The sequence below is a fragment of the Schistocerca americana genome, chromosome X (genome assembly GCF_021461395.2).
Source record: "Schistocerca americana isolate TAMUIC-IGC-003095 chromosome X, iqSchAmer2.1, whole genome shotgun sequence".
Lineage (NCBI taxonomy): Eukaryota > Metazoa > Arthropoda > Insecta > Orthoptera > Acrididae > Schistocerca > Schistocerca americana.
Genome location: NC_060130.1, coordinates 272537767 through 272564073, shown reverse-complemented (window position 1 = coordinate 272564073; position 26307 = coordinate 272537767). Strand labels below are relative to the sequence as shown.

General features: G+C 42.8%; 1 protein-coding gene across 2 annotated transcripts in view; it reads left to right on the top strand.

Annotated features, from left to right (window-relative positions):
* Nucleotides 1-2849: 2849 nt before the first annotated feature.
* LOC124555069 (aquaporin AQPAe.a) overlaps nt 2850-26307 on the top strand; it is a 29650-nt gene continuing 6192 nt past the window's right edge. For both annotated transcript variants that reach the window (XM_047128854.1, XM_047128853.1), the window contains exon 1: nt 2850-2935. The gene's annotated coding sequence lies outside the window, so the exon portion shown is untranslated. The remainder of the gene's footprint in view (nt 2936-26307) is intronic.

Genomic DNA, 26307 nt, shown 5'->3' with positions numbered 1-26307 from the left:
CATTGGACTTCTGTGAATAAAACTGTCTAGAAAGCTTTAAAAAAATACAAAATGCGATCTCGACAGCATTATTCACAAAAGTTCATTTTGATAACACACTCACTTGAGAAATTTAATTCCTTTATTAATAAGTTGATGCCAAGTCAGACGAAACACGAGTTTGTAATATTTTTTAAGATGAGAAAAAAGTACCGTAAGCAATGTAGACAGTGTTATACGCGAAAGTTCGTAATGAACGTTGATTGATGTATGAAATTTATTTCCTTTAGTAGTACAGTGGACTTTCTCCGTTAGATACCCATTGGACAGTAATGGGAAACACTCCACGAAAACTTGCCGTTCTTTGCGTAGAAAGTATACTCAGCACTTAAGGAGTATATAAACGACAAGCAGACTTAGAACTTGCAATCTCTCGAAAATTATGTACTACGCAGCTACCATATTTCGTTTTTATTTCACTTCTTCGGATGTCATCGAGGGGAAGAGGGTTAAAGTGTTTTAGACAGCAAAATCATTAGAAACAGAACACTAACGCAGTTGGAGGAGGAACTGAAACGAATCAGCAATCTAGATGGTACTTAGGGGCACATGGTGGTGGGATCAGTATCCGAATCTTGGTCTTAATAATGCTAGCAACTTCTTTAGTAAGTATCTTTAATAAGTAAGTCTCACCAAAGTAAACACCATACAAGACTTCTCCCCTACACGTTCTACCTATGACTGAAGTACGGAGGAAAACAAATTATATCGAAAAAAGATGCTTTTAACCATGTGTTAGGTGGAGGCTCGTGGAGAATAATTACAGAAGTAGTAGAAGCAAAGAGGGAACGTTAACTGTTACCTTTTCCAACTGCCAGGTGGGACCATACGAACGTGAAAACATAGGTTACTCTCGTGATTATTATCTTGGTTTACGTTTATTTGAATACTCTATGATTTGGTCACGTTGTTACTCGCTTAATGTTTGTATTAGCGACTGTATTTATGTCTGTGTATCTATGAACTGTACACTTAGATTTCTATCTGAAGATGAGCAATACTCGAAACTGCAACGGCACTACAGAAAAAAAATTAAACATTCTAACAGCCGTACCCGGAGACGACCGTGTGTAATGATTACCATATTGTCGACAGTGTGCGGCTGGTCCCGGAGGAGGTTCGAGTCCTCCCTCGGGCATGGGTGTCTGTGTTTGTTCTTAGGATAATTTAGGTTAAGTAGTGTGTAAGCTTAGGGACTGATAACCTTAGCTGTTAAGGCCCATAAGATTTCACACACTTTTTTTTTCGACAGTGAGGTCATTACAAGGAACGAAAGAAGGACGGAAGATTACGGTATAGAGTGCAGTCGGCGATTAGATTATTAGGGGCGGATTTCAAGCTCGGATTGGGGAAAGATAGGGAAAGAGAAGCGACCGTGTCCTTTTCAAAGTAACTTTGCCTTGGATGATTAAAACAACCGACGGGAAACCTAAAACTGGATGGGCGGACGGTAATTTGAACTACCGCTATTCCATTTTTACAGCAGTGAGGCCGTAAGAGACGATGTGCTGAGACACTTTTAAAAGGATGCAGCAAGGAATCATTTAAGGTGTATGGAACCCTTCAAACGAAACATCCTAGAATGAAAACAAACACCCCAAACCGACGTTTCACATAAGTCACATGCAACGAAAAAAAATGGTTCAAATGGCTCTGAGCACTATGCGACTTAACTTCTGAGTTCATCAGTTCCCTAGAATGTAGAACTAATTAAACCTAACTAACCTAAGGACATCACACGCATCCATGCCCTAGGCCGGATTCGAACCTGCGACCGTAGCGGTGGCTCGACTCCAGACTGTAGCGCCTAGAACCACACGGCCACTCCGGCCGGCCATGCAACGAAAATCTATAACGTAACCATCTGTGTGTGGCGTGTTTATAGTTACGTTATTTATATTTTAGGACAATTAATCTGTAAAAAAACACACCAGATGTCATAAAGAAAGCGTGCAAATCGTCTGAGGATGAATCACATCGATTCTAAACCGGTAACGGTACCCTTTGAATAAAGAACTGAAAGTAAATTTGTAGCTCGTTGCTGTCCTAACACCATCAACATTTGTCTTCAAACAACAGCCACGGTCTCCATCATGTCATCATACGACAAAATTACATCCTAGAATTCTTCTTAAGTACCTCAGAGAATCGATATACGTAGAGAAGTACTATTTTTACTACTTAAGTAGAAAACGCATCAAAAATAACAAGAATGGAGGTAGAACTATCCCAATTAAAACATTCAAAGTAAAAATGCCGTAAGTTTTCAAGAGGAGTATGACGCATGGTAAAATACTACGCTTATTTGGTGTAACTTTTTTTCTTTACTTTCCCATCAAAGTCGCTCTGACTTCAGTGCACTCAACACTTTGCAACAAATGACGTCGTAGCTGCGCAAGAGAGGTCACACTTCTGTTTCGTCAGGTTCGATCTGAAGCGAGTGGAAAAGAACCACTTTTCGGCGTAAGGGAACACAAAATCTGAGAACAGGTCACCGCCAACAATACACGAGCTACCAGATCGGACCTCTCATTGGCCACTCTCGGAACGACAGTCTGAAGCTTCGCTGACTCACGGCGAGATTTCCTGGCATCGTGCGAGGCAATCCCGGCCTCGAGACGGCGGCGTATCCCCCAGGAAATAAAGGGCGCTCTCCCTGGGTTTTCACAAAAATCTGTCGGCGGTTTTGCGTCAATTCCCAAAACACGTGGTGGAACAATGGACGCAGCGCGCGGCCGGCCGCGGTGCAGCCAATGGGACTGTTGCGGCGGTCACGTGGGCTGTGACGTCGCGGCGGCGTGCGTCGCTCAAATACTGCGGACGCCCAGCGCGCCGCACCAGTCGTTCGCCAGACGGACTTACAAAGTTCTGCCAGCAGCCGCCGCTCCTGCAACCGGTAAATACGCCTCACGCACCTCTTCTCTTGCATTTTTGTACGCAGCTACAATGCTCAGACGACTGTCACAGTCTTCAATCGCGCTTTAATTTCGGACGCTTCAATTCAACACGGATTTAGACAAGCACAAGAAGACAATATCTGTCGTAGACTGACTACGTGATTTACTATCGTGAATGTGTGAACAAAGAATTCTTTAGCCTATATAAGTACTGACGATATCTTAATCCCCTTGTAAGATACTGTATCGTTCTGACAAAATAATCCCTCTTTGTCTCCGCGCGATGTCTGATAGTGGTATCGTACTGCATTCCTCTACTATGATTTCGGGTGATCACTTCTTGATAACAGTTCTGTTGTGTGTTCTCGTAGACACTCTCAAAGACATTAGCTTAGCCTCAAAATTTGATACAACTAATCGGTAGAGCATTTGGCGGATTAGTCGCGATGGACAGTTGAAATCTCCGTATTCTCAAAGCCTATTTACGCGCGTAGCTTGTTTCTCTTTGGGGAAGGGAAGGAAGGGAGAAAGGTTAGGGCTTAACATCTCCTTCGCGTTCATCTCATTTACACGTAGCCGGCCGCGGTGGTCTCGCGGTTCTAGGCGCGCAGTCCGGAACCGCGCGACTGCTACGGTCGCAGGTTCGAATCCTGCCTCGGGCATGGATGTGTGTGATGTCCTTAGGTTAGTTAGGTTTAAGTAGTTCTAAGTTCTAGGGGACTGATGACCACAGCTGTTAAGTCCCATAGTGCTCAGAGCCATCTACGCGTAGAACAGTAGCTCAAGTAGAGAAGGATGAGGAAACGAATTTTAAGGAGTCAAGCCTTCATTTGCCGTAAGGCTAACCGCGGAACACTTAAATATGGACAGCTGGATGTGGATGTGATCCCCACTCTTTCCTGAATACCAGTCCTATATGTTAATCATTGCACAAACTCGTTCTTTTTCTTCTTAGCAAAGCACAGGTTGTACCTTCAGATACAGATTCCCCATACGTCCTTCACCATAAAATTGTCGAAAAATATTGTTTCATTAGAGCTCCGTTCAGAAAATACCGTATTGTGTATTATGTGACAGTTCACACACACGCGAAAGGGTACCATTTCTGAAAATCGGTAAGATACTGAATCAGAGGCTATGATATAATTGTTTATGGAAATACAAGAAACTTATCATTGTGGCCGCAGATCTGTTAATGGGCGATGTCTGCTTAAGGCATTTATTGAAAATTGTTTGAACAATGTTTTAATAAACGGTGTTTTGGTATCCAGGTACTAACATGCACCTTTCCGCGCTACATATCAGTGTTTAACGCCTCATCCCCATGCTCGATAGTTGTTATATCGCGGTGCAGCTGTCTCCAGACTTCATTACTCCAGTAATTCAGTTATTTCACTATATAAGTTCAAAAACGCATGATATGTTTAGTTTTACGTGAGATGGTTAGGCATATAACAATACTGTCTAGTTTCTCACTACGGAAACATCACATAGTGTTTCTCAGTAATTTCGTGGACGTTATGAAGGCAGTGCTTCAGATGGTTGACAGTTTAGTTTCAAAATGTCGATATTTTCTTGGCAGCAGAAAGCTGCTCAGCCATAGAGAACTCTTGCACGCTGTTTACTAATTGCGTCGTGTTTTCGTCTTCTACATTATACAATAACAAATTAGTCAGTTAATGATAATTCGTTTGAGTGTACGTTTTCTGTATTCGTCATTTTATTTTCTAGTTCAGAAACGGCAATGGGCTTCCGAGTGAATTGTAGTTTATGAATAGGAACCGAGATCTGCTGAACGTTATGCAATTATCGTCAGCGAGCAAGGCCATCTTTCAGGTTTGACATGTGTGTGCGAAGCGATGACGACTAACAGAATTACCGTAACCGCCAGTGTCGTAACCACTCTTCCTCTGGCCACGACGTGCGAAAGGGATCGCCAAACCTAACTGTTAACAGCTAAATATAGCACTGTCTCAGTAATAATAAGCTGGTGCTCGCGCCAGCAAGATAAGTATTTCTCTTGGCCCACGACTTTATCATACCACCCATTTTCACTCTTCAAGACACGAATGATACTTAAGATTGCAGTGCACAAAATACCTATCTTTGTCGCCACAGTGTTGTATGAATGTTGCACATTTTCATACAGCTGCAATTCTAGATATTTACTGTTTTTTCCAAGAAACATGGCGGATGAATTAGCCGTCTGTACTCTGCATCCGAAACGGAACATTTCAGGTATTTCTCGTTTGCGGAAGATGAACTACAAAATATGTATTATAGCAATTATGATCTTATTGGGAAATAGGTGGTATAAATTTCAGTTTACAGTTGGACTTTAACTATTTTACTTATGTCAGTTACTGTATGTTAAATGTCTGAGTTACACTGTATTCAATGAAGTAAATAAACCTATTTTTAAAGCTATAAACTTGCAGCAATGTTTGCGTCAAATAGTATCTCGTAAAAACTCGCTGCTCTTCCGAAAATCCGTAATATACGTATACATGATCTCATGCACAATATTCCACGATGATGGCCACAGATAAGAAGATATTCGAGCTTGGATGAAATAATTGGGCAACTTTTTGTGAAGATTAGCTCTCTATAAATGAAAATAACTTGGCAGAATCGAGTTCAATGATGTTGGGCGTTATCTACAGCAGAAATGCTTACATCTCAGTGGAAAAAGTAACATTATTGCGGTCGGTAAGCCCAGGACCTGGAAATAGCCTAGAATTCATTTTGGTAAAATCCAAAAGCCGTCTACAATTTACGCTAGCACAGCCGGGCACATTAATGTTTTCCGTATCCTTTAAGTGGCATTTACGAACTGATAAAACTAAGTATCTAAATGAAACTGCACGACACGAATAAGAGTTACAATTAAACTGACGGGTGCTGTGTTTGTCGCGTTGGAAATCATCGGGATCGCATTTTTTCTCATAAAACCATAAGTAGAGTTCTAGTACTTCATTACGTGACAGTCTGTTTTAGATTTTGGTGAAGAGGTACTAAAGTGCATTTCAAAAGCATCGCTGATATTACTTTAGGTGTGATATTATGCTATTCGATCATAAACCTGATTAATAATAAAGTTTTTAAATATATTTTGTACAATGTGTTACACTTACTCATATCGGTCTTGCGCAAACTTGTTTACAAAGAAACATAGAAAAAAGAAAAATACTAGATTCTTCACATTTGAAAACGCTACGTTGTTTACCGAAAAGTCGTTCAAAAAGAGACAATATCATTGTAGCTTTTTATATGGTCGTTTTGCAGGATATGAGATAGTGGACCACATTTTGTAAGGACGTATATCCTCCGACGCCACCACTTCCTCTTCCCTTGGGTTTCTGGGGGAACGGCAGTCTGCCAACACTATCCTCTAACCGCCGAATTATAGTAAAATATCGCTCAGTTTAATGAGTGTGTGAATAGATTTTGCAGGTGTAAGCTGTGCAACCGTCTGCTTCCTTAGAATAGAAATAATCGATGACTTGAATTCAGGAACCCAAGACTTCCCTGTTGTTGTGGGTTTGTTTTGTTAATGCTTCCCTGCTGTTGCAGGTTTCTTATCGCAAGACGACAAAAGGTGCGGCAAAGCAGTCAGCGATACGGATAACCTTGCATGTTTTGTCTTTTCCTAGGCAACTGCTAAACCAACTGGAAAAACTAGGCCAGAAAATACTAGAAATAGGATGAAATCCTTCGAACGTGATCTACTAAAATGCTTCTTGTACAATAGTGTGGCGTACCTGGTAATGCAATTTGAATTTGACTTCAGTGTAGACGGATGTCATTTATGACGCTGATCTTGGCGGTTCGCTGCCGCACCAATTCTTTAGTTAAAGAGAACCAGATGTCTCGTTGTGGGCTGAGTGCTGTCCTTGGATCTGGTAACTTGGCATTCTAATGGCTGCGCCACAGTCGAGGCAAGGAAGCCAAGCTCAGCGAAGTATGAAGCGCTTCCAGGAATTTCCTACTCCGACACAACACTGACGCCGCTCACCTGAGCAGTGAAACATTCAGCCTACTTAACAGAGAGAATAAGCTCACCCCGTCACGTTGCACGTACCTGTCAACAGGGCAGATTAGGTGAACCCTAAATGTGTAGCCCAGTCTATATGTAAGAATAGGCGCCTCAAAGCTAGTTGCTTAGTATGGTAACGCAGCGTCATGAGGTACTCTTGTCTCCGAATAACGGCTGCAAGTAGTGAATCTGAGTCAGGTAGTAAAAACCTGGCTCGTATTTGGGAGGAGCGAGGTTCATACTTCCAGCTGGCTGGCTGGCTCTGAGCGCTATGCGACTTAACTTCTGAGGTCATCAGTCGCCTAGAACTTAGAACTAATTAAACCTAACTAACCTAAGGACATCACACACATCCATTCCCGAGGCAGGATTCGAACCTGCGACCGTAGCGGTCTTGCGGTTCCAGACTGCAGCGCCTTTAACCGCACGGCCACTCCGGCCGGCTAAAATCTGTGCAAGGGATGAGTAATGGTTTTATTGGCTCTGAGCACTATGGGACTTAACATCTATGGTCATCAGTCCCCTAGAACTTAGAACTACTGAAACCTAACTAACCTAACGACATCACACAACACCCAGTCATCACGAGGCAGAGAAAATCCCTGACCCCGCCGGGAATCGAACCCGGGAACCCGAGCGTGGGAAGCGAGAACGCTACCGCATGACCACGAGCTGCGGACCTCCAGCTGGCCATCCGTTTCTAGTTATCTGTGGTTTCCCTCAAATTAAGTTAGGAAAATTCTGAGATCGTTCCTCAAACAAGGCTACTTCCTACATCCCCATCACAGTCTAATCGTGCTTTGAACTCCTGCCTTTCCTCATTCAAGCGGAGGAACGCTGTAGTAGTAGTTGCGAGATGTTTCTTAAAGTTTAGCCGGCCGGAGTGGCCGTGCGGTTCTAGGCGCTGCAGTCTGGAACCGAGCTACCGCTACGGTCGCAGGTTCGAATCCTGCCTCGGGCATGGATGTGTGTGATGTCCTTAGGTTAGTTAGGTTTAATTAGTTCTAAGTTCTAGGCGACTGATGACCTCAGAAGTTAAGTCGCATAGTGCTCAGAGCCATTTTGTCTTAAAGTTTCTTCCGGACCTCTTGATTTGGATTTCAGTAGTTCAGTTTGTTCATTAAAAGAGTATTTAAGTGTCTTTCTTGATCAATACTAAAGCTGACTTCTTTCCCCTCCCTTGAGTAATTTGAGCACTATTCTTGTTACAGCGACATTGCTGTCTGTAAGCCCTTGAAACCCTATCAGTAAAAAGTTGTCTGCACAAGTAGGCTGATATCAACCGTGCCACCGGAATCGTAATAAACTCCTCTAAATCTACTATGTTTAGTGTTTACTTTTTTCTATAATTCTCTACTCTAAGCGTAGGCATCATTTCCTGTTTTCACTGCTTAACAACCACTATCGGTATCACAGTTGCAGACATGGCTGTCCGCACTCTCAGCTGCATGTCGGGACACAGGAGCATTGCACGTCCCGACTACAGGCATGAAAAGCTGTAAACGTTAACACGTGGGAAGCATCAGTAAGGCTGCGTAACTGTAGCAGACGTAGGCTACTACTCTATAAACGACACGGATTGCTGATGATGAAAACTTTACATATCGCTGGATTTCGCAATCGTTCTTTTCTTTTGCAATTGAAAATTTGCAGCGGCTACTTAGAAATTTTGAATATTTATGTCACCAACCCTTTGCTAGCTGATCTGGGCATTCAGTTATCACATGAATATATTCCGCACCGAGTAAAAATATGGAAGCACTCTTACGTACATCATCGACCTAACGTTCTCGATTATCCTTATCTAATAAATATCTTGACAAACGATCTACAGTCTACTGTAAGCAGTACCAACGAATTTTTTTTATTTGTCTTCCAATTATGAAGAATCTACTGCAGGGTTAGTGAAATTTTTCTAAAGTATGCAGAAAAGGTGTGGAGAGCAAAAGCAGCTACGCCAGTGGAAGGTAACGCCCAGGCGCTCACGCCTTGCTCGTGTCTGCGGGCCGCCACGCTGTAACACGGTGCTGGGAGAGACACGCACAGGAAGGAAGCACGACAGATAATTCGCACATTTTATCGCACGCGTTTGTAGTACATGGCCACACTTCAACTAGAAACGGATATTCCCATCCTCGCTGAGGCCTTCACAATGGAACTACCGCTGCCATTTCTGAGACGATTGTTTTCCTAAGTAACAGCGCAGGGTATTCTCGAGTGGTATTTTAAACTCACGAGAGCTATCAGACCCAGTAATATTGTCTACTGTTAAATAAATACGGCTCAATTAACTCCATAATTTAACGAACAACTGACTGTTTCCCCCTTACAACACACCGGGAGAAGTAACAGTCGCTTTGCCCACAAAAAGCTAAAAGATTAATGATGCCTATAAGCCAAATGATATTTTCACTGCTCCAACATTGAGACATTGAAGATTCCTGCCCTCACAGCGGCGAGTTCATTTCGAACGCTCTGCTTCATCATTTTTCGTGATCACAGCAGAATGAGCCATAAATCTGCTTAAGGAGCTTCGCAACGTTCGCCTGTGCTATATACACTGGCACACGGAACGTAATTCAGGAAGATAGTAATTGCATTTCTCCAGTTTTTAAGACCAGCGTTTCACCATTGCAGTGCGTTTCAGTACGGTCGTGGCAGATAACTAAAACGTACTTTCACGTACGAGAATTCCCTGAGATGTATAAACTAGCAGGACATGTAAATGGTACTGAGTAGACAATATTAAGAATAGGAACCCATATCTGGAAACCGTACCTTTCAAGTTCTATGTGCAACTTCAAATCAGGTGTTTCTCTCATCTGCTTCTGCTCATCTCCTCAGGGAAAGAGCAGTGCCTCGAATTTTCCTGTTATATACAAGAGGGTAAACAAGATGCGCCTACCTGTGACATACCGTAACATGTGACACAGCGGAAGTGCATGAGTTGTATGAAGCCTTTGACTGTTTACTTCTTCGATAAAGACTGCTCGCTTAAACATGCGAACATACACGCATTTTAAGTAATTCTCCTAGTCCCCTTCTGCTGCGTTAGAAGTTAACATTCAGTTTCATTTACAAGAATCGTAGCTGACCATGTATCTACGTTGTATTGGTTAGGACCGCCGGCCGCGGTGGTCTCGCGGTTCTAGGCGCTCAGTCCGGAGCCGCGCGACCGCTACGGTCGCAGGTTCGAATCCTGCCTCGGGCATGGATGTGTGTGATGTCCTTAGGTTAGTTAGGTTTAAGTAGTTCTAAGTTCTACGGGACTGATGACCTCAGATGTTAAGTCCCATAGTGCTCAGAGCCAGTTGAACCATTTGAATACCGTAGGCTTTCCTTCTTGCTGCATATAACGACAGAGCCTGCTATGAGAGCCACACTCGACGCTGTTTACATGGCAGTAGCTGATTCCGGCGGTTCGACGTCAATACTAACAAGTATTATATTACTTTACACTATGACGTTAAAATACGTCGTTCCATTTTAAAAGTGTATTGCTTCAATACCTAGTTGAAATAAGAGCTAACGCTGTAAGCCATACAATGAAATCACGTGCCCCTCTACGTAGTATCATCGTCGAAAACCTGTTTCGATATATTCATCCGTTAACGAAACAGAATGGGTGTTGGGCATCTTTCACGACTTCTACAGGGCGAACCGAAACTCTACCGACAAGTTTTCAGAGGTTGTTGAGAGATACTTTCTGAGTACTTTTTTATAAGGGATCTGTGGTCTTCGATGACTCGTTACAGACCAACAACGCAATTATAATCCATTAGGTTTTTGTACCGCAGTTACCCTTATTTTCCGTGAAAATACAATCAAAACAGTGAAAACGTACGTCTTCTTCTTCATTTTCTTGTGCCTTTATCCCGAATCGGCACAGGATCATCGTGGTTATTAACGAATTCAGTAAAGTTAGTTTAAGGAATAGTCGGATGCCTTCCTGTCGCTACCCATTACCCGCCGGGACGCGATATGTAGACCCCAATTACCTGCGTGTAGTGTCACTCGTGAAAGTGAGCGAAAGTTTTCTAAATTTTTGCGAATCGTGTAACTGAGGCGCGACCTGAGTATTAACTTCATGGCATGTAGAAAACCACCTAAAAACCACATCCAGGCTGGCCGGCACGTCGACCCTCGTCGTTAATCCGCTGGACGGATTCGATCCGGGACCGGCGCACCTCCCCGTCGCAGAAGCAGTGGTTAAACGCTCGCTGCTATCAGTCGGGGAAAACAGCGAAAAATCTGTAATATGTAAGCACCAAAACGTACAACATTAAATAAAGAGTAATGTAATAGTAGTGTAACGAGGTTGTCGTCGCTTTGCGGGAATAGCTCTGCATAGAGTTGTGCATCTCTCCAACTTCATTCAGTGAACCTACACACGAGTACATATCGGCCATCTCTCCATCAGTAAACCTGTCCGTACTCCTGTGTACCGCTGTTAACGTACAAGTAACATTGATGGGAAAACAAAACCGAGACAGAAGCGAGTGGTACTGAATGCAAACTAGAGGGCGAAGAGTGGGACTTAATCGTACTGTTGTTAACAGCCAGTATCGTGGGGATAGATCTGAGCACTATGGGACTTAACATCTGAGGTCATCAGTCCCCTAGAACTTAGAACTACTTAAACCTAACCAACCTAAGGAGACCACGCACATCCATGCCCGAGGCAGGATTCGAAACTGCTACCGCAGCAGTCGCGCGGTTCTGGACTGAAGCGCCTAGAAGCGCTCGGTCACCGCGGCCGGCCCAGTATTGTGAATGAGTGGAACAAATTTGTCTCCGAACAAGACACACAGTGTATACTTTCGACATTTCTGCAAACTTTTTCAGTGAAATATAGACACCAGCGTCCGCGGGTCCCTTGTACGTAAATAACGTATCCAGAAAACATCGCTACGCATCAGAAATTTTGTCGCTGTAGTTCTTATCCGCTCTTTATATAAAGGGTGTAACAGGTATAAGGGCAAATATGTCTGTTGGCGACTGAGGACGGTGTAGTGAACAAAATCAGTGTTTAGGTCATTTGCAGACTCAGACTTGCCATTACTAGTCGTACGTTTTTAGGTTGGTTAGTACCTCCAAGTACATGTGGCAAGAGTAAGCCGCTAATGCTAATTTTGCCCTGGCTAGAAAGTCGGTTGTTGAAGTGTGGACGCGTGGATGCAAAACAGTTAGTCTATACTGACACGTGTAGTCCACTTAGTGGTGCAGTATGACCGTGCAGAAAACACGAGGTGTTACAGTTTGTGACGCGCTTGTGGGAAGATTGTTCGACGCAGAGAAAAAGCAACCAACACACAGATGTGTGTACGATGTACACAGTACGTATTAAGATAGTCTACCACACATAAAAATCTTCGTATATCCGTAATAGAAATGGACGATTTGGGACGTCAGCTAGTATTATATATATATATATAGCTAGCATAAAAATATCTGCACTTATACCCGTTACACCCTGTATATACAGGCTGTCCCAGGAGGAATGGTCGGTATTCAAGGAATGACAGGAACTATCATTCCAAGCAAAAAAGTCTGATAAACATCGGATATAAAATGCATACCTTAAGAAGCATAACCACTTCTTCATCTTTGATAATATGAAACAAAATCCCTTGTATTGCAATCTCTTTTCTTAACATATTTTGAGAGGCGGTAGTATGGACCGAAACAAGAAAAAAATTCCAGTAAACGCGGTTCTGAAGAGCATACTTGTTCATCTTCGCTACTGTGAAACACATCTCTTCTACTGAACAAATGCTCATAGCTCTTAAGATCATTTTAGAGCGCATGTTCACTGCATAATTTTTTATCTTTTTGGTCTATACAATCCCTTCGCCAAATATGGAAAGCAAAGAGCTTGTAGCAGAAGAGATTTGTTTCACTGTATCGATAACGAAGAAGTGGTTGTTATGTGGTCCTAATCATCATCATTTCGTTCCCATCGACGCGCAAGTCGCCGAAGTGGCGTCAAATCGAAAAACTTGCACCAGGCGAACGGTCTGCCCGACGGGAGGCCCTCGTCACACGACATTATTATTATTACTGACCGTTCCGCCTGGGCCTTTCTGGATACGAGGGAGAGCAGAGATGATATGCGCCTTTCGTCATGTGATTGCTAAAGCCGCAAAGGGTACGTATCAGTCACACCCCTATGGTGACGACATTGTGAACATTTTATTACTTTCAATTGCTCCCAATGAGAATAAAAGCGGGCTCTAAATATTTTGAACCTCGGAGCGTGTCGTCTTCACCTTTCATGTCGAGGAGCGGAAAAGGAATAATCAATAACGGTTCGGCACGTCCTCGTCTACGTATGCAGCGGAGCGTTAATGTGCGTGTAGATGTCAGCCCCGGGGCCGACCTTCCGTGTGAGTTAGACCTTGTCGGCTGTCGCAAGCCGCGTGACCAGACTCAGACAAGTGGAACGCGCTAACAGCTACGCCGCTCTCATTGATCAGCAGCTCGGACCTACTGCACCGTCATCTGACAGCCGTGGGGCGGCTACACGGCTCAGTTCTGTGCGCGGCAGTCGCGGGTGCGTCTCGTAGGCCTTTGTCACCAGTGGACTCGGCAGGTTAGTGCTGAAAGCATCAAAACGTTCCAGATGTAAGGCGATGCAATCAAATCATTCTTATACCACGTTAACATACGCTGAATTTGTGTTCTGAATATCAAGAGGTCCTATAGTTTTCCCATATTGGTTGGTGAAGGCAGCAGACTGCAGGAATGGCGCTACGTTTTTGTGCGAAATGTAAGCTAGTCACGACACAGAGCGAAAGTTAACATCGAATACATATCTCCAGGGTACATAAAACAAGACGAATTGAATAGGCTTCTTTTTTGTTTCCAATACCGATAGACACTATTCTGCTACAGTTGTCTAAAGTGGACATCATTGAATTCGGAGAGAATACAGTTATTTTCAAATACTCCTGATGTCTATCAGATTTTCGCTCCATTTCAAAACTGTCCATAGTCGCTTTCATTCCATGACCTACGTATGGGTTTCGGATAACTAGGAGTGAGATATACATCACGTTTCAGATGACTTGCAGCGACCTTATACATCACGTTTCTGATCACTTGCAGTGACATTCAAGACCACGAAAAGGGAATGGTTCAAATGGCTCTAAGCACTATGGGACTTAACATCTGAGGCCATCAGTCCCCTAGACTTACAACTACTTAAACCTAACTAACCTAAGGACATCACACACATCCATGCCCGAGGCAGGATTCGAACCTGCGACCGTAGCAGCAGCGCGGTTGAAGTGGGAATGGTAGGGATGCTTTCAGAAGAAATGATGTAGTACTATTCGCACGAAGTCAAATTGTGCGATTTAATGCTGGAAACGTTTTTGTTGGCAAACAATGTTACGTCCTATAGCAACAGAAATGATACACGTTCCAAGAAATTGAGGCTGTTTGCTCCAGCCCAAACATGGGACTGGAAATACCTGCCTAAACGTTGATCCCAATTGTCTGGATTCTGGAGAAATGTTCTTCATGGTAGGCACAAAAATCTTATTCTTTGGACGAAGACTATAGGAAAAAGAGGGAAAGAAGGTTTCAGTTTAACTGCCGTTGATATCGAGGTAATCATAAACGTACGACAAGCTTGCATGAGACGAGGATAGGGGAAGTATCGTTCGTAACTTTTTTGAAGGAACATTTTAATATTCATCCTAAGTGACGTTCAAAAGCTGCAGTAAATTCAAATCAGGATGTTTGGACAGGAAGCAAGACATATCTGGGACGCCTTATCTTGTGAACTACAAAGACGTACCATTCAGCTCTGGAATGGAACGAACATTTTACCATTCATGATAAGTCTATGGTAGATACCCTAGAAATGAATTAATTTTCAGTTTCTATAAATTCTTTAATAGACATTCTGAGTGAAACGAAGTAAAAGTAGAACTATGGAAATGAAAGTAGTATCAATCTAGATTAGAAAAACTTTATAAAAAACGTGAAACAATTAAGGAAAGAAACGGGTCAAAAAAATGTATTGACAAAATTTGATGGACATAGAAGTTTACCTTTGGATCATGGACTCAGATGATCCCAAATTTGGAAATGTGTGGTAAGGTCTTATGGGACCAAACTGCTGAGGTCACTGGTCCCTAAGCCTACACACTACGTACCCTAACTTAAACTAACTTTCGCTATGGACAACACACACACACATTCCAGAAGGACTCGAACCTCTGATGGGGTGGAGCCGCACGGACCATGACAAGGCGCCTCAGACCGCGCGGCTACCCTGCACGGCTCACATGATCCCAAATGAGGTTTTACAATTATTGTGCCACATTGTCACCATACTTCTCGCTTTTACATATTTCATCAAGAGGCGTATTTTCGCTTGAACACTCGTGCGATGTTTCTTCATTTTAACGTGATTCACAATGTTAGACCTTCCACTATGTCAATCGCAAAGTTTTATTTGCACAACGTACATACTACAGTACCTCCACTACAGTGATAAAAGTAAACTCGCCGTTGTACAAGTGGCTTTTCATAGCGTATATACTTGCTCAGTGTGCAGTAATCAAACGTCCCATGGTTCAAATGGCTCTGAGCACTATGGGACTTAACATCTGAGGTCATCAGTCCCCTAGGACTTAGAACTACTTAAACCTAACTAACCTAAGGGCATCACACACATCCATGCCCGAGGCAGGATTCGAACCTGCGACCGTAGCGGTCGTGCGGTACCAGACTGTAACGCCTAGAACCGCTCGGCCACTCCGGCCGGCCAAACGTCCCATAGCGTAAAATACTTTACCGAAGGGAAATAAGAAAATGCGGGACATTTGAACGTCCCCAAACAGGACTTTTTAGAAAAAAAAACGAAACTGTCCCGGGGAAAACGGGACGAATGGACACCCTAATCTAGATGATTGCGGACAAACGGCCAGATGTCATTCTTAGAACGGCCAACGGAATATCTTTCTAGAACAAGATATCGTGGCGAGCCACTAAATGCTTGCGATGAAAGCAGATGCTGTTTGTATAACGACCCCAGGCATGGGCACGTCAACAGGAGTACATTGGCACGGCTGCTCTAGCGTACAGCACTCTGCGAAGCACGCCAGCTGGCGTCCACTGCTGCCCGCCGCGCTAGTGGTCTCTCAAATACGCAGCACTACTAGCGCCAGGGAAGACACTCACAGGGGAACTTGTTGCCAAGCGCCAATCCCACTGCTTGGCACCCGACATATCAACACACTGGCCGCTGCGAAGCTGTGTGGCGTCTCCTACGAGAAATTCAGCTGTGTAGTTATTCATTTATAGCATGATGATACAGAGCTTGTATCAAATACATAATTTTAAGAGTTTACAGTGTAAGAAATGACAAGCAAAATACAGGTACAGAATCAAATGTCCAAAGTATTGTGCTAAATTATGGACACACGACACAAGTTCTTAGATTTCCAAGTCCAATCTGTTAATCCAGTTGAGCCCTTCAGGTGATGCACGGTGGTTGTCATTTATTGATCCCCCGAAGGCTCGTTTCGGGCATTCACCAACAATGTGATTTATTATTTGCGGGGGAGCTCCACAGACACAATCTGGAGATGTTGCCCAGCCCCATTAGTGCTTTAGATATCCGCAGTTCCCTTGTCCTGTTCGGATGCGGTTGATAGTTGTCCACTGGCGTCTGGGGAGTGTGAAACCTGGAACTCGCATGGAAGGCTTTTCAATCAGATGACCGTTGAACACTGACGATTCTTCCCACTGACTTCTCCATACTTCGCTGATGTAATGTAATAACAGTGGAAAACATCTCGAGGCCGTTTTGCTTTTACAGATAAATCTGAACACAAATACTGCCTTTTAAAGTCTTCTATTCACGTTCTGTCTGAAACTGTGCAGGATGTACTGCTTATAAAGCACACCTGAAAACGACACTCCCACAGAGATATAACTGTGTGGCCAACGTTACCCACGTTCGCAGCCACCACACAACATGGCATGTCACGTAGCTAACAGCATACAGAATGAGCCAGGAACATGCGAACATCATGTTATGTCATTGTCTCGTTTAACACGGCTAAAGAGGCAGGAAAATAAAGTTGTCCTATGTAAACATTTAATGGCGTATTTAATTTATGAGCATCGCACACACGTACACTTTCGATATGTGCTAATGTTAACAAATGAAATGAAAAAATTCTTTTCGTATCTGAATTGTGCCAAAACCGCTGCATCAAATTGTGCTCCGTTAGTTAACGTTTCACGTTTGAGAAGAAACTGCAACAGGAACATAGCAAAGATGAGCCATCGTCAGGATGTAACCATCAAAACACGGAAACTAAGAAATACAACCAGATTAAAAATTGTAATTGAACTACAGTACCGTCTTCTGCTAACATGCTGCACGATGTGACACAAATATAGATATTGTATCGAACACTTTCCTTGTTTGTTGAGTGACTCTGCTGGTGAAGCCAGAGAAAAGAGTCAAGACATCTGTCACTCACTGAAGCACCCTAATCAGGAAGTCACGTAATATTCTTTTTACAAAACACAAGCTTCTACGCGTGAATACGACGCGGTAACAACATTCACGTCACCATGGACCTCTGGTTCAATCAGTTCCTTATTTGCGCTCTTTCAATAATAAACTGTGAATACTTTTTAGAATATTATATGATAGTGTTGAGCAACTGGAAAAAATAGTGTGCTGTGTTTTGAAAGGGACGGACAGCACATGAAAATAAAACTCGGGCTCCATTACTTGGTGAAAACTTGAAAGGGAAGCTCCGGTCCCCAATTGTCAAAACACAACCTGTGATAACTACATGCGAGGTAGAAAGGCTACCACTGAATTGCCCAAAGATATCATTTTTTTTATACCGAAGATGGATGCAAGACGTCATTTGACACTACGTAATGGCGTACTAACCCGCCTAATTTGGTATGGATTTTCAGCTATTTTCCATAGTCAGCTAAACAAATATTACTGTGTTCGACTTTATTGCTTCAATTATGGAGCTCAATAGCACGATGAGCGACCAATTCCATAACATATACATATTCATACAGACCAGCACAATGCACAGTCAACCAAACAGCTCACATTACTTTAACACTGCAAACAGCGAACAGAGTTCTTGTTGAAGTAAATCAGTGAAAGAGATGGAAACGGAAACAAGTAATGGACCGTTATTGTTTCACACTGCCTTATATTTACACAGTATGCGTATCATAAACACATTAAACATTTGCATTTTCTGTAAGGTACTTCAGAGCCGTAAATAATAGAAATGAGGTATGGCTCTAAATGAAACGACATGGTATTTGTGATATAATTCTTGTGGATCATACATGATTTTAAGGGACTATTTCTTACTAGATAATGATACGTTAAGACAGATTAATTGCAAAGCCGAAAGCTCAGGATGTCACTGAATCAATCATTTGAAACGTCAAAGATTTTTGTAGTAGTTTCCACTACTATTGAGTCACATCAGATTGGGAGTGATGTAATTCTGGTAAATACAAAATTTCCACACACACAACAATGATAAACTACAAATTCGAGTGTGGAAACTGCGCTTGAAACTGTCTACAGAAGTTGAACTTTCTCTCTACCAACGAACGACTGCCAACCGAGTGTTAGTTGTATTTCTGTTCTGGTGAAGAAGCTAAACACAAGTGTCAGATGAAGTATTCTTGATTCGAGTACGATGACACACCAATTCTTTCTTATATTCTGTTTACACTTCACCGCGATTTTACTTGATTCATAAAACGATGATTAGTTTATTTTCGGGTTGGTATTAAATACAAGTATAAGCACGATAATATAAAAATGTGAACTTGATCCTCATCGACATGAAAGAAGCTGTACATTTTAGAATAGGTGGTTTAAAGGTGGTTACTGAAACGTAGAAATCAGTGGTTTTAAGCCGTCGGAGATATGTGAGTATGAATACCTGCGTATATTTAATATAACAGCATTCAGGACAGCTAATCTGAATAGCTTACCTAAACTATCCGCATAGGTACTTCGAGAATGAATTCGTTAGTTACTTCATTTCATTGTATCACCTAACGTTGTCATCTCCTACGATGTTGTCTGTGGCTCGATGGACAATGGGACGCTTTTCCCTGCTAAAGATTATATTTGGTTCGAAATAAATAAATAAATCTCAGTCGTACTAAATTCGCCTACGTTCCCGAAAAAAGTGATCAGTTTCCGCGGATACTGATGGAGCGTATTGAAGTAATAGCTTAGAGTTCCTCTCCGTGCTAAATTGGAGTTGTACGTAAGTGTGAAGGCGCAGTGGTTAAGGCACTGTCTAGCATTGGGAGGAACAGCACGTTCAGCTATCCATGTGGTTTCCATAAATAGCTTCACCGAGACTGCCAGGTGCTTTGAAACGAGGCATCGCACTGATTTTCCCACATTTGTTCGATATTGCGTTACGTTTATAATCACCTTGTCATCGAAGGGATATAAAATTTTAATTTTCCTTCTCCAACACTGTGAGTCAAATATATATTTCGGCATCGTGTGGATGATCATGATGAGGGCTTGGGCAGTGTAGTGGTTTTTTCTTTTTTTTGAGGGGGGGGGGGAGGAGGCGTGCACTAGTGTAAATTAAAGGATAGGATGCACCCAGTGCCGTCACAGTTTATTTTTCTCGAATAGCACCAAGGCGGTTACCACACTTCAGAGTTTCTAACCATTAGAAACGTTGCCAACAGCAGTGTAACACTACATGAAATAATGCAAAGTAAATTCGTTTTTCCAACAGTCGTTTGCTCACAGTCTGCTGCTCATGAGCTGCATACCACCACCTTTCCATAGCAGACAAAACTCCGTTGATGAAGTATTTTCCACCACCAAGAAGCGAGAGGTATCTACTTCATGATAGAATGCCGAAGCATTAGTCTTTTAGATATCACATATGTGCTGCGCATCTAACCTAGCAGGAACCATTTCAGATAGTGGGGTGTAGCTCCAAGCGCGCATCCGAAAAGTCCGATTTCTGGACAAAGAAACAGATTTCATAGATCTAACGCGTCTGTAGTCATTATCAGAGGCCTTGACTCATTCCATATAGCGTACTGCTTTTGAGAGGGATTTCGAACATCTTACATTACCTTGCTGTATGTTTCATCAAATGTTCGGTATCTGCTACATGTATCACCGTGGAATTTCCTGATGTGTGTATACAAAGGAAAGAAAAGATTCTGCCAATCATCGACCACACACGATGTGTGCTGTCGTGCAGTATTAGTTCAAATGGATCTAAGCCCTATGGGACTTAACATCTGAGGTCATCAGTTCCCTAGATTTAGAACTACTTAAACCTACCTAACCTAAGGACATCACACACATCCATGCCCGAGGCAGGAGTCGAACCTGCGACAGTAGCAGCAGCGCGGTTCCGGACTGAAGCACCTAGAGCCGTGCAGTATTCCAAAGGCGATGTTTTTCCATATTCTTCTTATTCATTCCTCTAAAGTATAGCAATACCGATGTTAAAAGGCTAAACAGAAAATCCAGTTCTTCGTCTGCAGTGAGTAAACGAAGAGCTCCATTTTCCCCTCCTCCCAGCGCTGTCTTCATTACCAGACACTTAATTCTACTGACTGGCTGGAGGTGGAGAGGACGTTACACGTATTTGGTCACCTTTTCGCTGATAGATATTTACATGTTTTTTCAATATTATTTAGAACTCTGAAGCAGTCGCGATTTGGATTAATAAATGTAGGACACACATACTGGTTGGGTTGTGTGCAAAGCGAAACGTCTTCTCCCAGATGGCGCGCTGCAGAATGGATGCAACGTGAAAGCAACGCCCGCACGGCCATACTTATTCGTATAATGAGGTTAGCCGGTTGAGGTGAACGGTCGCTTTCTCATTTATAGCTTGGCGAGCGACCGCCAATAAAGATCAGTCAGGGAAACGGCCAAACGAGCTGCCTGAAGGGTCTGGCGCCCGTGCCACTGACCTCAAACAGTGGAATGGAGGTTGCTCATGACCGCGCCTGCTTCCGGAAACAAACACCCGCAGTCGCACCCAGTGTATGCAATTTCGGAGACAACGTTACCGCACAGCAGCTCGCTTTCCTCGAGTGCCTAGCTTCTCATTATTTGTATCCTAACTGACAACATTGGATTATTTCCGTGTCGAAAACGTAGGCGAAGCAAAGCTCTACTTTTTGCGCTGTTACAGAGCACGTTGCAAATCCTTTTTATGGCTTCATTCACTAAATTACGGGAGTCATCGCCTGTTGCCCTGTAACGTTAGACGTGAAGAAAGTCGAGAAACAAACAGCAAATATTGCTCTTGAAGTATTCACAGAGATTACAGCTGAGTACCTGGACAAGGCGTGAACCTAGTCCTTCAACTTTCGCGGGCTCAGGTCGTAGCAACTGAAGCATTCAAGTCAGTGACAGGGACAAACTCGAAGTTTCTGTCCGTCTTTATCTATAGCGTCCAGAGCACAGCTGTCCTCAGTCGGCAGGTTTCTTTAAACGCTGTAGTGCTTTACTGGCCATGGTCAAATTGGAGGTGGTTTGCCCTCACCTTCCTTCGACCTTTGAACTTCTAACCTGTGTGCCATATGGAGACATACAGATTCACCTAGACTCCAGACCACGGTGCAGTTTGGCATTTTCCACGTACACAAATCATTGTCAGAGGTTAAAAAAAGATGAGAAGTAGAAGAAGTCCCAAGACGGACTGAAAACAGAACCTCTCCCCCCCCCCCCCCCCTCCCCCGATCTTCGGATTTGCAATTTGATGCTACCCTATTTTGACACCTAGCCATATTATGCATTTCTCTTACTCTTTCCAATCTTACAGAAGTTCTCTTGTTAGACCAGCAAGGCTTGCTAGAGAACAACTGTGTAAAACTTCCTGGCAGATTAAAACTGTGTGCCCGACCGAGACTCGAACTCGGGACCTTTGCCTTTCGCGGGCAAGTGCTCTACCATCTGAGCTACCGAAGCACGACTCACGCCCGGTTCTCATAGCTTTACTTCTGCCAGTATCTCGTCTCCTACCTTCCAAACTTTACAGAAGCTCTCCTGCGAACTTTGCAGAACTAGCACTCCTGGAAGAAAGGATACTGCAAAGACATGGCTTAGCCACAGCCTGGGGGATGTTTCCAGAATGAGATTTTCACTCTGCAGCGGAGTGTGCGCTGATATGAAACTTCCTGGGAGATTAAAACTGTGTGCCCGACCGAGACTCGAACTCGGGACCTTTGCCTTTCGCGGGCAAGTGCTCTACCATCTGAGCTACTGAAGCACAACTGTGAGGACCGGGCGTGAGTCGTGTGTAGTTTGTACGGGCAGTCATCAGCTTTGGAAGGAAGATTAGAGTTTATTGTCCCGTTGGCAACGCGGTTATTAGACACGGAACATAAGCTCGTATTACGAAAGCATAGGGGACGAAATCTGCCAAATGAACCATCCCAGCATTTGCGTGTAGTGCTCTAGGGAAATCATGTGAAATCTAAATGTGGACGGAGATTTGAACTGTCGTTCTCCCGACTGCGAGTTCTGTGTTAACCACAGCAGCTTTGGATATGGCTGTAGTGTTCGCTTAGTTCGGAAGAGCGTTGCTTGCAAAAACCTAAGCTCGAGGCTCGAGTTCCGATTCGGCACGCCATTTCCATTTGTCATTGTAGCGTACTCTCCACTTCCCTGTGAAATGTTCATTCTAAAGTCTATTATCTTTTGTTACTGACGCGTTCAAGCTGAACATCTATAAAAGAAACGAGGTATCCGGGACGAGTGATTTCCTTGCTTGTGCCTGTAACTTGCCGTACAAGGACGGGCAGCTCTGTGATGCATTTCGTATACACAGAAGCGATCTATTTGTTTCAAACTGCAGTTGCTTACACAGTTTCTTAACAGATCTATACTGCGTTGGTGCTTATGAGATTCCACAGATGATTCTTGCTTCTAACTTGCTCCAAATAGTTCATTTAGAGCAGGAACGTCAGCTTTCTGCTGGCTAGGATATAGAAAGGCCTGTGAATAACAGATTTAAGACACTATCAGTGACAAAAAATCCTGCTTCATCAAATTATTGGTGCAATATGTTTTCTACACCTATGGACATTTAATTTTTACGCCTATCTACTGCTTTGCCGGTCTTGGCGAATCATCAAAGGCCCATTCTACAGTATCTTTTGTTGTAGAGTCGTATTGATAACAGCTAGTCTCGTCAATTGCGACGATTTTTCCCAGAAAGGAATGTCCGAATTTTCCGTTTCAATCAAGTTACATTGTTGCTTTTATTCGGGAGTCAAGGTGTGTGGGGCAAACACTGCACACACTTTTATCTTCTTCAGAACATTCTGGAGAATATCTTGAACTCATGATTTAGAGATGTTCATTTCGTTGCTCCATTGCCATTTGTGACACAATAACGTATACGGCCGCACGTCCATTGGGTAACAACTTTGCCTGCCCACAACTGACTGGTCGAATGCACATCTGTTATTTACAGTTCTCGAAACTTTTTGAACAGACGGTGTAAATTCATTATTAATGGTATTTGTAAACGACAGCTTAGCAGACTGATCTCACAGGGCGCATCAAACTTTTATCATATATGCCCTCAGGCAGTTTCGTAAGCCACAGTCAAGTATCACAGTCACTATGCATACAAAGAACCGATACGCCGCTAAGCGTTTCGGGATGATCACGGACACCGGTTTCAGGAAAACATGATTTGTGGGTCCACAAATAGTACAGCACTCGCAAATATATTTCACCTCAAAGCTTTCAGCCTCATAATGACTCCACTCTTCCTGTCGGGCCCTTTCCTCAGAAACACCTGTACCTTACTAAATGAGAAAAACGCGTCCAAAACAAAATTAAACCGTTAACTCATTTATAGCAGGATCAGAATAACAAAGTGGTAGACAGTTGAGACGGAAATATGGGATGTTGTTGGTTCGCCGTTATGCGAAAGTGCAATAAGACTCTGGCAACTGCAGCTGTACAGTTTGATACTGATTACGTTCATACGTTCCCTATTAATGTGCAGTATTGAGTTCGCTTTGCAGGATCATGAAAGCCTTTTCACTTTCCTGAGAAATTTCTCAGTTAGTTTCACACATTGATATAATACAGAGAAACAAAGGAAGGAACAAATCACAACAATTAATGTGCCCAGGCCAGAGGGTGCGACCAAACTCGTGTACGATTAAAACTGGTATGCCCTATGACTTTCATAGGATATCTGACTTTTCACACTGCTTGAGATGGAACTGCGGTTGAAACACTGTACACATGTTCGGGATGAACGGAGTTCACATACCCACCCATCCATTCGTATTTACATTCACTATAGTTTAGTTAAATCGTTAGAGACAAATTCCGGCATTGTTCCCTTGCAAATGAAAGCCGGATTTCCTGAGCCCTCACTCATTCGTCCTTCCATTCACCTTTCATTAACAACTTGAACGTGAAAGAAGATGCATAAAAATGTGTGCTACTTGCCAAGAAACGATGGTTTTAATTATAGAGGTAGTAAATTGGGCCATAAAGCAGCTTAGTAGCAGGGCACAAAATTCAGTACCCTACGTGCGAAAAAAAAAAATTCGCGGAAACGAAAGTATGACTGACACGCATATCAGTACCCCGAATATCTTAAATCGTTAATTGATGTGAGATGTGACGGATCTATGTGTGTCGTCAGAAAGTTTTTAATCCTCTGCCATCTCATTCGTGCTGCCCATTCTCTATTTGCCATGCTATTCTTTACGCAAGTGAAAATACTCATTTAGTAATAACATGGAATATTTATCGGCTGCGATTTGCAGGGTTTCTTATACTGCCACTAACCTGCTCATTTCGTAATTTCTATTTCAAAAGTTGACAGGAGTGCAACCGGTTAGTATAGACCAAGACAGCAGATATTTCGAAAGGTAAACCTCACCCTTCATGCACAAACAGTAAATCCGCCGGGAAAAATTCACAGTCCACATTATCAGTTTCCACTTGAGCTCGGGAAAAATTCACATTCCACATTATTAGTTTCCACTTGAGCTGTTAGAAGAAGTTGGTACCCTAAAAGAGAATTTTTTCTAATATGTGAACTACCACTTTTATTTTTTGAAAGATTTCTTGATACCTTCAGCTGCCATTCTCTTTATTTCATGTAAGGTTGTACAATTTAGCTCATAGGCCATTTTCAAGTACCTATGGAAGATTCTTTAGTGGTATTTTATGCCGTATACGTCCTGCTCCTGTGAGTACATAAAATGAATTAGAACAGATTTTTCGCTATTTTAGGAGCACATTACTTTCGAGCAGTTATTGCAGAACTCATATGTATATCGCCCACCTGCCAGATTAATCCAGATTAATTTTGAGGTTGTAATTCTGTCATTATCTGGCATATTACGGACATTTGTTGTCAAACGCGGTTACATATGAACTCAATGGTCGTAAAAAAGTATGAAACATTTACAATCTGTTTGTGTTTTTCCAAAAGTTACAAAAGAATAATTAAATTCTTCACTGTGATGTGTCACGACCGCATACAAAAACAAGAAGGAATATTTGGTCTCATTATTGCTTCATTGTGGCTCGCACGCCGAACACGAACCTGAAAGTCCCTCTTCTTCCCAGCGGAAAAATGTACTCTTTGTCCGGTGTTTTGCGTGTGCGAGACCGGAACCGCCACGAAAGTGCAGCTGCGCTTGACAGCGGTTTCTGACTTGTTTATGCTCCGCTAAACTAGCTACCAGCGAGGCCCGTACCCCACACAATATCCGTTACAAAGATAGGGGCTAGTGGCATACGGGTGTTCAGCTGCGGTCACCCGTGAAAGTAACATTCAAAAAGAAACCACTTTGCAAACGACCTTTATATTGCATTAAGTTTTGAAACGAATCATTTCTAAAAACAACACACACGATTATAGATGTGTAAATACACACAAGTGTGCGACGGTAGATTGGCACTTCTCTGAAAAATGTTATGTTACGAATGGTATCGTAATATGGGTACCTGTACCGCAAAACAAATTTCATAAGGCCGCTGTTCTCTAATATGACAAAACCGCCTAGAGAGCGAGTAGGGGCATAATTAAAGTTGACTGGAGTGTCAATAAATCCATCAGCCAAAAATGAATAATTACATTGTTATCCGAAATGTAACTTAATCTTGTGATCGCAATAAACATTACGTAATCGTTTAATAATGAAGCTTACAAAAATGACAAGAGTTTAAGCAATTTCTTAGAGCAACTTCAAAGGGCTTCAATATTTAACAGACTTTTTTTCTTTTTTAGCGAGGCGAATAGCGATGTGGCCACTTCGAAA